This window comes from Microcaecilia unicolor, chromosome 2 (genome assembly GCF_901765095.1).
Source record: "Microcaecilia unicolor chromosome 2, aMicUni1.1, whole genome shotgun sequence".
In the NCBI taxonomy this organism is placed as follows: domain Eukaryota; kingdom Metazoa; phylum Chordata; class Amphibia; order Gymnophiona; family Siphonopidae; genus Microcaecilia; species Microcaecilia unicolor.
In genome coordinates, this window is record NC_044032.1 from 612,902,893 (window position 1) to 612,920,787 (window position 17,895).

A 17,895-nucleotide genomic window follows, 5' to 3' on the forward strand; every position below is an offset into this window, starting at 1 on the left:
CACTAGCCCCGCCTCCTACCACCGGTGCTGCCACTCAATCTCTGCTAAGCTTCTGAGGATCCATTTCTTCTGAACAGAATTCCTTTATGTTTATCCCACACATTTTTGAATTCTGTTACCGTTTTCATCTCTACCGCCTTCCCATCTCCAGAAAATGTTTATTTGCGGATTAATACCTTTCAAATATTTGAACGTCTGTATCATATCACCCCTGTTTCTCCTTTCCTCCAGGGTATACATGTTCAGATCAGCAAGTCTCTCCTCGTATGTCTTGTAACGCAAATCCCATACCATTTTGTAGCTGAGGTAGATTTGTTGAGGAAGATTTGTAGAGGTGATAGCTTATATAATTAGCTATAGAATTTTTTGAAAAGGGATGTTTTCATTTCTTTCCTGAATTGAAGGTAATTAGTGATGCTTGGTATTGAGTTCCACCATTTGGAACCCAGGTAGCTAAAACGATGTAAATGGTTTTGTACGTTATGTTTGTGCAGTTAGGTAGGTGAAGGGGTAGTAGCCTCTGCTTTCTGGGCTTGCATTTCTTCGGGATAGCTCAATCATGTCTAGCATATATTCAGGTGTAATTCCAAATAGTATTTTGAAAATGAGGGTACACATTTTGAAGAGTAGTCTGTCCTTGATTGGTAGCCAGTGCAGTGTTTTCAGCAGTGGAGTTGCTTTTTTGTATTTCGACTTGTTGAATATTAGTCTTGCTGCTGTGTTTTGGATGGTTTGCAGTGATTTTAGTGTGGTTTCCTTGAACCCTACATATGCTGCGTTGCAGTAGTCTAGCTATGTTTATCAAGAATGATTCCTAATATTTTTAGTTGTGTTTCAATTTGGTATGTTTGATGATTGACTGTGAAGCTTCGGTAAGATGTGGGGGTTGTGTGGGCTGGACAGAACCAGGAATTTGGCTTTTGTCTCTATTCAGTTTGAACTTTAAAGTTGTTGCCCAGTTTTCCATGAGGTCCAGGACTTCGCCATTATTTCTGCTATTTTGTTGTGAAAAGGTACGTAGATGGTGATGTCGCCTGCGTATACGAATAGGTGGAAGCCCATTGCTTCCAGTTTTTTTCCCCCGAGTGGTGCCATCATTACATTGAACAATACTGGTGAAATTGGAGATCCCTGTGGTACCCCACACTCAAGATCCATGAGGTTGATATCTGGTTAGTCATTTTAAGTTTCAATCTTTTTTATTAAACATTTCAAGTATACATCAAACTTAATGTGTCATTACTGGATTACATCTTTCTTCCCCCCAATTCCCGGATCATATTTCACAGCATTTCTATTACAAGAAACACAGAAAGATTACACACAATGGCTTCATCATCATTTCCTTGTATACAGCACAATACCCTACACCCCCCTCCCCATCTTCCCCTCTCTTAAACCATTAGAGTGGAACATTTTTGTTGAGGACAAGTAAACATACATATCTCTCTTAGATGTCCGGCAAATTCGGCAGCGTGCCCCCAGCGCAGCACTTTCCTATGGAGACCCACTGGAACGGCCTTCTGGCATGCGGCACTGGCCCCGGGCATGGAGGGAATACATGCCGGATGGGTAGGGCTCCACCTGGTCCTCAGGAGCCTCGAACCTGCAGGACAGGGCATCCGCCTGGACATTCTTTTCCCCCGGTCTGAAGATCAGACAGAAGTCAAACCGGGCAAAGAACAGAGACCACCGGGCCTGGCGAGGATTCAGTCTGGTAGCATTTTGCAAATATAGCAGGTTCTTGTCAGTTATCACCGTCACTGGGTGCGCTGCTCCCTCCAGTAAGTAGCGCCACTCCTCAAAGGCTAGTTTGAGCGCCAGAAGTTCCCGATCCCCCACCGTATAGTTCCGCTCCGCGGGGGTGAACTTGCGGGAGAAGAAGAAGCAAGGATGTTTTTTCCTGGATGCCGACGTCTGGGAGAGTACTGCCCCTACTCCCAGGGATGAGGCGTCCACGTCCACCAGGAAAGGCTGGGTAGGGTCTGGACTGCGGAGTACCGGGGCAGAAAGGAAAGCCTTCTTCAGGGTGGCGATCGCGGTGAAGGCCTCTGGCGTCCAGTTCTTCACGTCGGCACCCTTCCTCGTGAGGGCCATCAGGGGAGCCGTGATGAGGGAGTAATTCTGGATGAACTGCCGGTAGTAATTGGCGAACTCCAAGAACCTCTGCAAAGCCCGCAGACCTTGGGGAGCCGGCCAGTCATGGATCGCTGTCAATTTACCGGGATCCATCTGCAACCTGGTGGAGGAAACGATATACCCCAGGAAAGGCAGACTCTGTTGATGGAACGAACACTTCTCCAACTTGGCGTACAGCCGATGCTCCCGGAAGCGCTGAAGCAATGTGGGGACATGGGTGACATGTTGTGGGAGAGAAGCGGAGAAGATCAAGATGTCATCCAGATAGACGATCACTGAGGTGTAGAGCAGGTCCTGGAATATGAAATTTAGAACGTTCTGAAATACTGCAGGGACATTGCAGAGGCCGAACGGCATCATCTGGTATTCAAAGTGTCCTTCATGGGTGTTAAATGCCGTCTTCCACTCATCTCCCTCCCGGATCCGCACCAGGTTGTAGGCCCTGCATAAGTCCAACTTAGTGACGATCTTGGCCCCTTGCAGGCGGTCGAACAACTCCGGGATGAGTGGAAGCGGATACTGGTTCTTGACGGTGATTTTATTCAAACCCCGGTAGAAAATGGAAGGGCAAAGCGACCAGTCTTTCTTTGAAACAAAGAAGAATCCGGCTCCTGCAGGGGAAGTAGAAGCTTGGATGAACCCCTTGAGGAGATTCTCCTAGATGTAGTCCCCTCATGGCCCGGGACTCATCACGGGACAAGGTGTAAAGACGCCCCCTGGGTGGGTTGGTTCCCGGCAGTAGATCAATGGCACAGTCGAAAGACCGCTGGGGAGGCAGCGTGTCCACTGCCCGAGCACTGAACACATCCCGGAAATCTTGATAGTCCTTAGGCAGCCCGGGCAACCCTTCCTGCGGGTTCCGAACTTGGACTGAGCAGAGAGGTATAGGGGCCTTGACCGGCTGGAGACAGTGCTGGAAACACCAGGAACCTCATTGCCCGATCTCCCCGGTGGACCAGTTGATAACCGGCGCGTGCAGTTGGAGCCAGGGTAGTCCAAGGATCACCGGGTGAATGGCTCGGGGAAGTACCAGGAACTGGATCTCCTCCTGATGCAATGCCCCCACCTGCAGACACAGAGGCGAGGTGATCCTGGTGATAGTCCGGGGAAGACTGTCCCCCTGGATGGAGGTGACCCTGAGAACCGGTTGGCAGGGCACCGTGGAACCACCCAACTGCAACAGGAACTCGGCATCAATGAAGTTCCCGCCGGCCCCAGAGTCCAGCAAGGCCCGCGTCTGGATCTGGACCCGTTCTCCACGGAGCAGGACGGGAACAGAAAGCAGGTTGTTGGGAAGGGATGACAGCCGAACCAGAGCCACTCCCTTCACGGGGCTCGGGCCGGAGCGTTTCCCGACGCCCCAAGCTGATTTAGGCAGGTGCCCGAGAAATGGCCGGCCTACCCATAGTACAGGCATAACCGATTCCTGAGATGATGGGCCCTCTCCTGCTTGGACAAGCGATGCCACCCCACTACCATGAGTTCCGCTTCAGCTCCTTCCGAACCCTCTTCGAGGAACCTAGGCGTCTCTGGGCAATAGAAGCGGCCCCTGGTTCTCTGCACCGCCAGCTGCGTAGCCCTCTCCTGGACTCGCTCCTGGAACCGGATATCAACCCTGGTGCAGAGTGTAATGAGGGCGTCCAAGGTGGCGGGAATCACTCTACCAGCCAATTCGCCCTTTATTTGGCTGTTTAACCCCTGCCAGAAAATGGCCGAGGGCTTCCTGGTTCCACCGGAGTTCTGCGGCCAAGGTACGGAACCGGACAGCATAGACCCCGACCAACCCGGAGCCCTGCTGGATCCACAGTAGCTCCCCAGAGGCAGAAGAAGGCCGGTCAGGCACGTCGAATACCATCCGGAACTGCCGTAGAAACTCATCAAGGTCCACCAGAACCGGACTCTGCTGCTCTCATAGCGGGGATGCCCAGGCCAGGGCGGCACCGGAAAGCAGGGAGATGATGTACTTTATCGGATAGAAAAGCCTCTGGTTGCAGCTCGAACAGGATCTGGCACTGATTGAGAAAACCCGGCATGCTGAAGGGGTGCCATCGAACCGGGGAGGTTCTGGAAGCCGCAACCGTGCGGCGGAAGCCTCCACCCTAGGGCCCGGAGGAACCATGGTAACCTATTGCTGGAGCACCGGTAGCTGGTTGCAGACATCCTGCAGAACGCTGGACAAGCGGGTTAGATGAGCCTGCTGCTGATGTCGAACCTGAGCCAGGTTGGACAGCTCAGTCTTGTCTGGCAAGCTCATGGCTTCGGCTTACTGTTATGTCTGGGAACGTGAGCCCTTGTGCCCCAACTGAGCACGACGAAGATGGAGTGACACCACACTTGGTCAGGCAGCTAAACAACCCCTAGCTTCACCTGGGAAGTGACCGCCGTTCCCCGGGAGTTGAGCCCCCAGGTGCAGGCGGCCACCAGGACTTCTGGAACCGACAGGCAGAAAGAGCAGACACCGTCCAGGAGTAAAGGAATCAGCAGCGCAGCGAATAATCAGAGAAACAGTCTGAGGTCTAGGCAGGCAGCAACACAGTGTGTAGTCAGGCAACAATCCAGGGTCTGGTACACAGGAATCACAGGAACAAAGATAGCCGGCTGTAGAACACAGACGTAGACCACGACCTCTAAGCACTAGAAGCCGAAGCATGGAAGGACTGGAGGCAGGGCTTTAAATAGTGTAGGAATTAGGCTCAAACATGTGCAGCTGTTCCAAGATGGCTGCCCCCATCAGAGGAGATGCTCTATGCCCAAATATGGGCTTCCTTCCTGAAGCTGCCCAACTTCAAGAAGGCTGCCACAACCTGAGAAGCCCATCTCCAAGATGGCCGCCCTATCCCACATCCAAGATGGCTGCCGCATCCTCGAATGCCCATACCCTGCGCAAGCAGGCTGCAACTCTGGAGGAGTGTAACAGAGTGTAACACCCACCCTGTTCCAAAGTCTATGCTCTACTATGTTTGCTGTTTTTGAAACTGTTTTGCCATGTTGTCTTATATATTTTTCTTTAAGGATATTAAAAACCATTGATGCCTAAGTTAGGATTTTGTCTGTGGCCAAAATACAGCAAGAAAATTCCGAACTTTGACATTCATACAAAATGTCTCTTGTGTCTTGGTCTTGACCATGAACAAAGGGACTGCAAACTTTGTGCTAGATTGTCACTAAGAGAACAGACCATAAAAAAACACACACAGAGCATCTTGATGCTGAGAAGTTGCTGCTCCTAGAAAACTCCTGCGTAGAAACCACCAACTCCTGCACACACCAATCAAGAATCTTCCATAGGGAAGCCATCAACTTCTAGGCACAACAACTAAAAGTCCAGTTATAGGGGATGGGATTTAATATACTGCTTTTTTGTGGTTATTACAATCAAAGCAGTTTACATATTATACATAGGAACATGAGCCAATGGAGGGTTAAGTGACTTGCCCAGAATCACAAGGAGCTGCAGTGGGAATCAAACCCAGTTCCCCTGGTTCTCAGGACACTGCACTAACCATTAGGTTACTCCTCCAGTTGTCCAGAGAGATGTCCTTGAGCTATCTAGGTTCACACTGCAACCACTTTAGAGTGCCTGCAGACGTGTGAGCCATGGCTGCTTGTATCCAGCTAAAAAGCTAATGAAGTGCAAGCAGCCCAATGCTGCTGATTCTCTTTCTAATGAGAGGCAGGCTTGGACTCATTCCCTGTGCAGAAATATCAGCATAGTGCCAAGTGCCAGTTGTCCTTCTCTGGAATTGCCCACAACTGTGAAAAAACGTATTCAGAACAAGACCAACCTGCTACGCCACCATCTTCTGTACAATGCCCTACATCTAGTACATAGCTATTGGCTACAATAGCGGGCAAGCCTTCCTCACCAACATCTTTACAGATGCCTAAGCATTCTTTTCTTCAAAAAATGTTTACATCTTAAGGAGTTAAACAATTTTATTGAACATTATGAATAAAATACAGGCTAACAAATGCAATTTTCAAGATTTGATAATGGCATCCTAGATTCCCACTCCCCTCCTGATCCCTAATAAGTGGAAACTAATGAACAAGAACTGTGAAAGTACGAAAAGAAACCCCCCACCAAACCCAACAAGAATTTACTTCACCCAGAGAAACCACACAGAGCTGTCCACCCCCCACCTGAACTCCGACTAAAAAAAAAAAATCATAACACAACCTACCTAAATGAGCAGCGCAGGACCCCCACCCCAATGGTTTAGGAGTTAAGAATTAAGCTCCTTACTTTATGAGGCAAAGATTGCAGATATAGGCTCCAAACAAATAAAAATAACCTTTTCCGTTTAAGAGAAACCTTAGCTTGACATTGCTCTGAAAACGACTGTGCCAAGCCCAATAGTAAGGCATACCTCCATTGGTCCAAACACTCAATATAATTTTCTTTCCCAGCACCCCTACCTTCTGCATTAAAAGGCAGCTACCACGATCCTGTAACCTAAAAGCTTCATATTTATCCAGCAGCAGAACCGCTGGTGAAAATGGAACAGCATGACCCAATAGTGATTCCATAAACCAAAGTACAGCCCGTCGAAAAAGTTTGATGATGGGACATGACCAGAAAGCATGGTTAAAGAATTAACATCTTTGGCACATTTGAGATAAATTGGGATATCAAGCCTACGTAAAGAATGCTCTGTATAATACTCAAAACTGGCATTCCCTGAACACCATACTAACCAAAGTTTTGAGAATGTTTTACCAGTTTCAACAAATCTAGTGCCTCCAAAGAAAGGCCTAAATCCGCACATCATCGAGAACACAAAGTGCCACAGTCACAAACTGGAGACAGCCGTTGTAGTTTCATATGTAATGCAGACACTGAAAAACCATCTTCGGGTAACTTTCAAAAAAAAAAAAAAAAAAATTCCACATCCTGTCCTAACAAACAGAAGGAAATATTTTTTCACTCAAAAAATAGTTACGCTCTGGAACTCTTTGCTAGAGGACATGGTAACAGCGGTTAGCGTATCTGGTTTTAAAAAGGTTTTGGACAAGTTCCTGGAAGAAAAGTCCATAGTCTGTTATTGAGATGGACAAAAGGGATGCCACTGCTTGCCCTTGGATTGATAGCATGGAATGGTGCTACTAATTGGGTTTCTACCCTGTACTTGTGACCTGGATTGGCCACTGCTGGAAGCAGGATACTAGGCTAGATGGACCATTGGTCTGACCCAGTATGGCTATGTCCTTATGTCCCCCAAACAAAAAGCCAAACCCTCAGAGTCCAAAGACCGAACATAGTGGTTCAATTGACCAAAGGCAAAAAAATCCCCAGCTGTGGTTTGATAATGATGCTGAAATTCTTGCCAAAGAGACCCTTCATTCCGAAAAACACATGCCAACAGAACTATCGCCTGTTGAGCCCACCGACAAAATCTAAAATTATATCGTCCTGGCGAAAAGTGAAGATTGCCATGTAGGGGAAGCTGATCAGATACCATAGTGTTACCCCCCAACAAGGTTACCAATTCCCTCCAAACACTGTGAAAAGGACCAAGCAAAATGCTATTTTTCAAATGTGGGGAAAGACTACTGAGAGGAGCATGAAGCACAGAATTGATATGCCATGGGCAATAAAATTACCATTCACATTCTCGGGTTCTAGAACAACTAACATCTAGGAACCAGTACCCCAAATGACACATCTGATTATATTTATGAAGATCTGGTAGTCTCATACTCCCAAAACGCCAAGCGCCCAACAGTCACATAAACCTTTCTTCAAAATCCAAAGTGGTAAAAGTTGCATAGTTTACAACCAGTTATGAAATAAAACCATAATAAATAAACTAACTCTACCTGAAAGTGAAATGGGGATATGCGTCCATCTTTGGAACCAGTTCTGTGTGTAATTGTGCCGAAATGTTGGAATGATATAGTATAGAAGTATTACCCATCAGCTGTACACCCAAATACCAGAAGGATGAGGTTGCCCACTGCAGCAGGAAAGGATCTGCCCAATTATATAGCATACTGAGTCATTAGTAAGTAAAGCGAGGGATTTAGTAAGATTAAGTTTAAAGCCCCAGAAATCCCTATATTCCTTAAAACTTTCCGTTAGGGCCACTAATGATGACTGAGGGTCCAGTAGGTGAACCAAAACACTGTCAGCAAAAGCTGGTATTTTAAATTCATGCTGACCAAGACACACCCCTTTTATATCTGTTTCCCATAATTTCCCGAACTAAAGGATCTAAAGTCAAAATAAAAAGGTATGGAGACTGGGGGCACCCTTGGCAAGTCCCTCTATAAATAAAAAATGGTTGAGAAAGTATCCCATTCACCTATAAGTTGGCTTGTGGGGATAAATATAAGGTTTGGATAGCCTGGAGATAAAGCGCATAACACCATATTTCTGGAGAGTTCCAAACAAAAAGTTCCACAACACCCGGCGGACAAGCACTCTCTCCACGTTGAAACTGACCAGAAGTGAAGAAAGCTTATGATGTGCAACTGGTTCCAGTGAGGTCAATATCAATCTAATATTTTTAGTGGCTGTCCTCCTCATGCTCTGCAAGGGAAATGAAAAAGAGCTGTCAAAGTGGGGGTGACCTGAGGCTGGATAAGTTTATAAAATCTGACAGTTAAAAGGAAAGGGAACACAAGTGTAAGTGGCAATACAAAAAAAATTGTAACAATTAAACAACCCACATAAAGGACACTGAAAGACAAAGAGGTATCAGAAAGAGGTATCAGATGAATGTGTAATGGCCTATCAGACCTCTTATAGCCCCACCTATTTCAGATCCGAGCTCCTCTCAGATGCATCAATCATTTGCCTCAAAGTCTTCAGTACCTATTATAAGATTTTACATTTTTTTAATTTTTATTTAATTCAAAATTAATTGTAAATATGATAAAGTACTAGTGGCAACTTATCTCAAACCGCAAACCACTGTGACAATGCTGTAAAAATCTTCAAAAGCAGCCCTCAATCAGTCTAGGTGGAACCCCCCGCCAAAAAACAAAAAAACAAAAAACAAAAACCAAGGTCTATCCAGGCAAAACTTGGAAAGAAGCCTGATGGTTGTGCCAAGTTGAAAACATATACATTGCAAACTTAAGGCATTTTAGAAAAGCAAGTCTGACTTGTAGACAAACTGTACTCACACTGCTGAGTGCAACGGTACAGTCTGTTGGAGAAAGGCTTGAGCCAATGTCACAGTGTTGAAATACTGAGTTTTATGTGCATAGTGGACCCACAACCAAGCTGGGAATAGCATCACAAACTGAACATGATGATTGTGCAGACTTGTGCATCCCAGCGCAAAAACCTTCCTTGTAGCCAACACTCTGGCAGAAAAGTCCTGAAAACACAGCACATTACTTTTGTCATAGTTGAATGGCCCTTGGATCTCCAGGTGAGCAGAATTTCCACCGTTTGAGCATAGTTCAGCACATGATCACAATCCATGGATGTGCTTCACCTTCCTTGTGCAGGCCCAACCAATGCACCCTTTCGATTCTCAAGGGGTACGCTGTGGATTAGAGTTGTAAGGATGTCAGCCAACTTTCTATAAAGCCCTGCAGCTCTACATCCAGTATCGCCTCCAAAATGCCTACTAAACATATGATTTTCTAAATCGTCCAATTTTTAGTCTCTAAGCGCATGACCTGCTCCTACAAAGTATTATGCGATGAGGAGAGTTGTTGTACCTGACTTTTATCTAAGATATGTTGTAGTTTTTTTTTTTTTTTTTTGTTACATTTGTACCCCGTGCTTTCCCACTCATGGCAGGCTCAATGCGGCTTACATGGGGCAATGGAGGGTTAAGTGACTTGCCCAGAGTCACAAGGAGCTGCCTGTGCCTGAAGTGGGAATTGAACTCAGTTCCTCAGTTCCCCAGGACCAAAGTCCACCACCCTAACCACTAGGCCACTCCTCCAAAGATGTTTCTATGGTATGTTTCACTTCCACAATAATTTCCACGACCCACACAGAACTGGCAGAAAGCCCCTCCTCCAGCTTACTCTCTGCCATCTTAGGATCTTACATGCGTTTTTTCTCCGTTTCTTTCCTCAGCAGTCTAGTTGCCAGAAGAAGTGAAACAATTGGACCCAAAAGCTCCCCGGCACTTTCCAAAACCAAAGAGGTGAAATTATAGCTCCCGAATGAAAAATATTCGGCTGAAAAGTGAGTTTCAAAGATCGGAGCCCAGGAGCTCACCCTACACATACCTGCTCTTCAGTCTCGGCATCCCATGATCTCTGTGAAAGGTTAACTTAAAAATGCAGCCAATATTCCTTCTCACAACCCAAAGCGCCATCCCACTTCTCTGGTCTTACTCCTGAACAGAGGGCCACCTACTCAGTCTCTAAATTGTCTTTTTTGGACTCTGAGCACAAACTGGCCCATTTACTTCCCCCATCCTCTCCAGACTCACCTCTGCCTAAATGTGGAGGGGCGGCTAGATCCTTTTAACATTCATTCTATGCAGGGAGCTACAGGAATTCCTTCTGACCGTTCTCCTCCATCACTGATGAATGAGTCTCCCAACAAGGACATTTCATACCCAAAGGCTTTTGCCTTTTTGGGCCCCAAGACGTAGAATTCATTACCTTTTGTTACTCGGCAAAAGCCAAATTAACTGAATTTTTGTAAGCAAGTTAAAACATTATTGCATTCAATTCTGGTCCCTGTATCTCAAAAAAAGATATAGCAGAATTTGGAAAGGTTCAAAGAAGAGCAACAAAAATGATAAAGGGGATGGAACTCCTTTCATATGAGGAAAGGATAAAGAAGTTAGGGCTCTTCAGCTTGGAAAAGAGAAGGCTGAAGGGGGATATGATTGAGGTCTACAAAATCCTTAGTGGTGTAGAACGAGTAGAAGTAAATCGACTTTTTTTTACTTGCTTCAAAAGGTACAAAGACTAGGTGACACTCAATGAAGTTACATGGAAATACTTTCAAACAAATAGGAGAAAAGATTTTTTCACTCCACGAATAAACTCTGAAATTCACCGCCGGTGGATGTGGTTAACAGTGGTTAGCTTTTCTGAGTTTAAAAAAAGATATTGACAAGTACCTGGAAGAAGTCCATAGTCTGCTATTAATACAGATATGGGGAAGTAACTGCTTGCCCTGGGATTTGTAGCATGGAATGTTGCCACGATTTGGGTTTCTGCCAGGTACTTGTGACCTAGCTTAAATATATACATAACGTTGGCCAACTGACAGAGAAACACACCGGACAGCCACATCAAACAAAGGCGTTACACAGAGAGATTTTACATATTTAGAAAAATAACACATGATGCAAGTGATTGATGATATGGCAGACCTTGGATCTGGAATAGCTGTGCGCTATAAGAGGTACGATATCTTACTTTTACGAAAAAATATCCAATGCCTCAGTGTTTTGATTTGAAAGTTAAAAAATAAGAAATGCAAAAAATAAAAGTTAATATATACTTCTTTAAACATTATAGCTCATAAAGGCCACATGTTGCTTTGTTTGATTGGGTTTGTTGCCACATTGTTTCTGCTCCTATTTGCTCATCATTAACTGTGGAGTGGTTATTGCCCCTCCATATTTTTACTATTTAGGTTTCTGCCAGGTACTTGTGACCTGGATTGGCCACTGTTAGAAACAGAAAACTGGGCTAGATGGACTACTAGTCTGATCCAGTTTGGCTATTCTTATGTGCTTATGATTTCAAATAAAACGATTGACCAGGTTGGGAGATTAGGAGATAACCTGTGCAAGGATGAGCTAGGGATGTTTTTGACTGTTTCACACTAGGATTGGGATTTCTGTGTTTTATGTGAACATTACTGTTCTATTTTTGTACCATGACTCATGAATTTTTGGCTAAGGCATGTAATCAAACAAAAATAAAGTTTATTAGTAAAATGACTAAGGACGGTTCTCTTTCCTTTTCAGTAAGAGATGGAACCCAGATCAGATGTCTTTGGTCTTTTGAAATATACTGTGAGAGTGCAGGTAAAAGGGGATCTGGGAAGGCACGAAGAAAGGGGGTGCAGGGAGCCGGGGAATCCCAACGGGGCAGATTTCATGTGCACAACACCCACATTCAGAAAGCTGGGCTACCGGAGGCAGAGAGGTTGGCTGGGTTAAGGAAGAAGGGGAGGAACTACCAGTCCCAGAATCCTTCTCTTCCCCACCCGGCTGTGCAAGAGTTAGGGGAGGAGATAGAAGATTGGGAAATGGTCTCTGAGGAAGGTGATGAGGGCCAGCTGGAGAGATTGGGGGCGGGGGAAGTTGAAGAGGAGGATAAAATTGAGATCACTGAAGGGCTAGAGGAGGAACAGATGGAGATTGGAGCTCTTGCTCAAACCCAAAAAGCTGCTGTAAGAGGGTGGCTAGCTGTGCCTTGGAGACTGGTGGAAGACCGGAGGAGAGAGGCTGAGGCGCTGGGGAAGATCTCTACTAAAGAGGGAACAGGTGCAGCCCTGGGACAGAAAGAGGGCTGGCCACAATTGAAACCCCAGCCTGAACCAGGTGGGAACCAAGCTGTGTAACTGTGCTGTAAGGAGGTGCAAGAAAGACTGTGTAAACTGTTTCCTACTGAAAAGGTCTGGGCTGCAACCTATCAAGCTACTGTGTTTTCTTTCTGATAATGTACTGTTCCCTAAGAGAAGTAATCTTAGGTCAAGTGAAGTGAAGTTATATGGACTGTTTTGAACCTTGACCTGTGCTTTGGGTAGCAAGCCCTAAACAATCTGGAGTTAAGGTGTGCCTGGGCATTTATGTTGACCTGAAGCAAGAAAATAAAAGCCCTTACTTATAAATGTTGTGCTTTGAATGTGCCTCTGTGAAAGGAACGGAGGGAGGGAGGAGTCCTGGAAGTTCTCGGGGCCTGGAGCTGAGGCTCAAAGCCGCCAGACTGCTGTGGAAGGAGGCAGCAGCCGTGTGAAGAAGAAGGCAGCTAAGCAGGGTCGAGCCTGGCTGGGTCCTGGAAGGGCGACCCAGCTACAATACAGAGGCCCCCCCAAGGCAATGTTGGCTGTACCTTCCTATGGTATCCTTAAAAGCCAACAGTTCTATATGTTGCACAATCTACTTTCTATGAAACCAGGTTCAAAATGACTGGATATGAAATATAAAGTTCAGCCATCTCTGGGATTTAACAAGTTCCAGTGGATAACAGCTAATAAAACCCAATATAGTCCCATCCAGTCTGCCCAGTAGAGTTGCAAGCAGTACCTAACAAGCAGTGCAGATCATATTATCCATGGTTTCTTAGGAAAAGCACAACGTTCATTTCACATCGTTGTTCTTGGCTTCCATCCTCTTGCCTTTTAGGGATCCACTGTATTTATCCCACTCTTTTTTGAGTTCCACCACTGCATTTGCTTTCAGCACCTATTTCAAGATGGCATTCTGTGAAGAAATTTCCTGATCTTGGTTTTGATTTCACCACCTTGTCCTCTAGGTCTAGAGCTTCCCCTCATTTGGAAAAGGCTTATTTGTTTAGTAACACCTTTCAAGTATTTAAAGGTCTGAATCATATCTTCTATAGGTTCTATATATTTAGGACCTCCAGTTTCTTGTCATAGGTCTTTTATTGGAGATGGTACACATCTTATCAGAACTGGAATTCGTTGCCAGAGAATGTAGTAAAAGCAGTTAGCTTAGCGGGTTTAAGAAAAGGTTTGGAAGCTTACTAAAGGAAAAGTCAATAGACCATTATTAAAATGGACTTGGGGAAAATCCACTACTTATTTCCAGGATAAGCAGCACAAAATGTATTGTACTGTTTTGGGATCTTGCCAGGAACTTGTAACCTGGTTTGGCCATTGTTGGAACAGGATGCTGGGCTTGATGGACCTTTGGTCTGTCCCAGTATGGCAATACTTAGTACTTATGATGCCTTTGAAACTTTGAACAGAATTTGTTTCTGCAATTGCATCCAGATGCCTAGCATGGTTGTGAGCTTCCAATTTGCATGAAGATGTCCACTTCAAACTGGCAGATAATCCTCATACTGGAGGATCCACTCTTTTGGGAAAAAAGTAAAAAACTATGGACATGATTAAAATTATTACCAAAAACAACCTTAACAGGCTCAATGTACTATAGCCTCTAAGGCTAGGCAAAGAGAAAATTCAGTTCTTCCTGTTGGCTTGGCAGATCACCACTATGGCCATGTGGGTCCTTTCCATTATCTAGGGTAGATATTGTATCATATTCACCAGCTGTTCCTTAATTGCCCTTCTACTAGGAGAAAATCTTCCAGTCATCTGATTAAGTTGCAGAAGAAGTCTGCCTATGTCTTCATGCCAAGGTCATAGAACCTGTCCTGCCTCAAAAGAACTGAGATTTTTGTTCTCATTAAAAAAAAAAAAAAAAAGACAGGATGCTTGTGCTCTACCCTTGATCGCAATCAATATCTACGCTCAAGAAGAAATTCAGGATCACTCCCAGTCCTTCTATTCTAACTCTTCTGAACAAAGGAGACTGGATATACATGCTGGATCTCAAGTATGCATATACACATTCCAGTCCATCACTCTTACAAATACCACCTCATGTTTACCCGTCAATTCAATCATTTCCACTACAAAGCCATTTTTCAGCCTTTCATCAGTCCCCCAAGATGTCCCTCAAGTGCCTCGTAGTGGCAGCCGTGCATCTTCACAAGCAAGGACACTTAGTATTTCTATACCTGGGTATCTAGTGGCTCAGTCAGAGTCATAGGCCTTAATTTTTCTAGAGAAACAATAGCCTTTCTATAGTCTCTAGGATTCCTCATCAACTTACAGAAGTCCACACTCATCTATTTATTTTATTTTTTTTTTATTTTAGTTACATTTGTACCCCGCACTTTCCCACTCATGGCAGGCTCAATGCGGCTTACATGGGGCAATGGAGGGTTAAGTGACTTGCCCAGAGTCACAAGGAGCTGCCTGTGCCTGAAGTGGGAATTGAACTCAGTTCCTCAGGACCAAAGTCCACCACCCTAACCACTAGGCCACTCCTCCACTAGCCAAAATTGCTTCTTTTATAGAATTTGTATTGGACACTATCCAATCTTGAGCATTTATTTTAAAGGACAATATGCAAATGCTCATGGCCAAGTTCGTGCTATACAATCGGCGACCAAGACCACAGCCAGGGTTTACTTAAAGATGTTGGGACATATGGCTACAACTATACACAACATCTCTTTAACTTGTCTGAAAATGTGATACCCTCAGTAGAATCTAAGTACCAATGGACTCAATGTTCACCTCTCTCTGCCATACTATATTCTCCTTCATGGCTTACATAAGAATTGTCACAATGTTAAGGTCCATCTAGCCCAATATTCTGCTCCAAAAAGTGGCCAATCCAAGTCACAAGTACCTGGCAGGATCCCAAAAAGAAGCAAGATATCATGCAGTGGCTTTCCCCACGACTAATCTTAAGCTCAGCTATGCTACCTGCTTTTATCACATCCTCCAGCAAGGAGTTCCACAGCTAAACTATTAGGCCCTTTTACTAAGTTAAGTTAAATAGCCACTGAGTGTTTTACAGCACATTAGATGTTAGTACATAGCCACACCAACCTCTAACTCACATTAAAACAGCTAGTGCGGCAAAAATCAGTGTGATGTGGCCAGAGCATAAACATGGCCATCTGTGACAGCTAGTGCACAGGTTGGTACCACGTCTCCTAAACCCCCCACCACCATCCTAACCCCCACCCAACACTCCCCCAATCAAAGTCAATGACCCCTTCAGCCCAATCACAGCTCTCAACCTCCGTGACGGCATCTCCACTTTGATCCCCACAACCCATCTGAACAGCAGAAGTTTAAAGACCCCCCCCCCCCACCTCCTACCCAAATGTGGCCATGGGAACCCTCCCCCATACTCCCTAACACCCCAATACCCCTGAGCCTTACCCAGAAGTGATTCTATGTGGTATGGTGGGCTGAGGCTAGTGTCCCCCCCTCCCCCCCACACCGATGCCAGCTCTCAAAAGGCCACCATGACTCCCAGAAGCAGTTTCATGATACCACAGCTAGGGGTCAGCTTTCCATATAAGGAGAAAATCTGCTTACATGGAACGCTTACCCCTAGCAGTACCACTTGCTATTTGAGAGGAATGGAAGCAATTAGAAAATCTACACAATTTTTTACTTTCTTTGTTACCAACAGAGCCGATATGTGACTTGCAAAAAGAACTCTAGCTTTCTTTTCATTTTATTTTTTCTTCTATTTTCTTCTATTACTTAATGTTTAGACTTTGCTTATCTTTTTGCTACTTCCTGTTTTATTGCCTTTCCAATTAAATTTTTATTAAAATTATATGATGTAACATATAAAACAACCAAGCTATCCATTAAGACAACAGCAGTTGTTACCCCCTCTCAAAAAACACCCCACCGCCTCCCCATTCCCCCACTCTGTGCACTAATTTCTCCTCCTATTTTATTTTTGTACTTAGTACTCTGTTACCCTAACAGTGTTATGCTTGAGTGTTTTATTTCAAAATGCTTAAAAAACTCTGGCAAACTGGCTGGCTTCTTGTATACAGTTCTAAAGCAAATTGTAATCAGATTAGAACTACTGAAGCCACATGCCCTTTCTGACATCTGCCTCACTGAATATTATCTGCAAACCTCTTTTCATAGTTTAACTGTGTATTATGGTTTGGACCAAGTTTCAGCACAGGTATCTTCAGTCAAGTTGTTCTGGACAAACCTTCTTCAACTATCAACTCTGGCATCCGACTGTGTGGTATGATCCTAACACTAATACAATTTAATGCAAGCAGGCCCAGGTTTGAGAGTCACCCAACTGTGTGTCTGACTCAATCCTGTGATGTTGCTCACCTGTAATGGAGTTTTCCATAAAAATTAGGATTGATAAGGCACACAGAATCTCCCACTTCATTTCAAGATAACTAGGGAGCTGAGGAAAACACTGCAGAAGGGAAGGGCTATGCATGTCCTCGGGGAGAACAGATCTATCCCATCGCCACTGGATGACGGAATCTTGGATGACGGAATCTACTCGTGTGCCTTATCAATCCTGCCGTCTACAGAAAAAAAACATTACTGGAAGCAACATCGCTTTATACTGTAAAAGCCACAACTCCTTCACAGTGTTGGCAATGAAGGAACGCACCAGAGAAGTTTGTGGGATACAGTACCTTAAAAAGTAAAATATTATAAACTTTTGAATACATTCCAGAATTTGCATACTAACTCTATTGTTTCCTGTTAGCTTACCATTGTATCACTATATGCACCATCATAGAAGTAACTAAACATACCCAGAATAGCCCCAGGTATCCACCAGAAACAGATATCCTGGAACATATTTTATTATAATACTAGTAAAAAAGGCCCGTTTCTGTCAGAAATGAAACGGGCGCTAGCAAGGTTTTCCTCTGAGTGTATGTTTGAGAGAGAGAGAGAGAGAGAGAGAGAGAGAGAGAGAGAGAGAATGAGAGAGACAGAGTGTGTGTGTGTGTGTGTGTGTGAGAGAGAGTGTATGTGAGAGACAGAGTGTCTGTGTGAGACTGTGTGTGTGTGACAGAGAGATGGAGTGTGATAGTGTGTCAGAGAGAGTGTATGTGAGAGACAGAGAGTGAGTGTGTGCCCCCACCCCCCCTCTCAGGACACCCCCCCTTTATGGTCTGAGGACCCCCTTCCACCCCCACCTCTCTGGTCTCAGGACACCCTCACCCCCTCCCTCTCCCCAGCCCCCCCCTGCAGCCACCCATGTCCAGTGACCCTCTTCTCCCCCTGCCCCCCCTGCAGCCACCCATGTCCAGCAA

At 45.1% G+C, this 17,895-nt stretch overlaps 1 protein-coding gene across 7 annotated transcripts in view; it reads right to left on the reverse strand.

Annotated features, from left to right (window-relative positions):
- ARFIP1 (ADP ribosylation factor interacting protein 1) overlaps positions 1-17,895 on the reverse strand; it is a 223,458-nt gene that overhangs the window by 45,071 nt on the left and 160,492 nt on the right. The gene's annotated exons all lie outside the window — the stretch shown is intronic.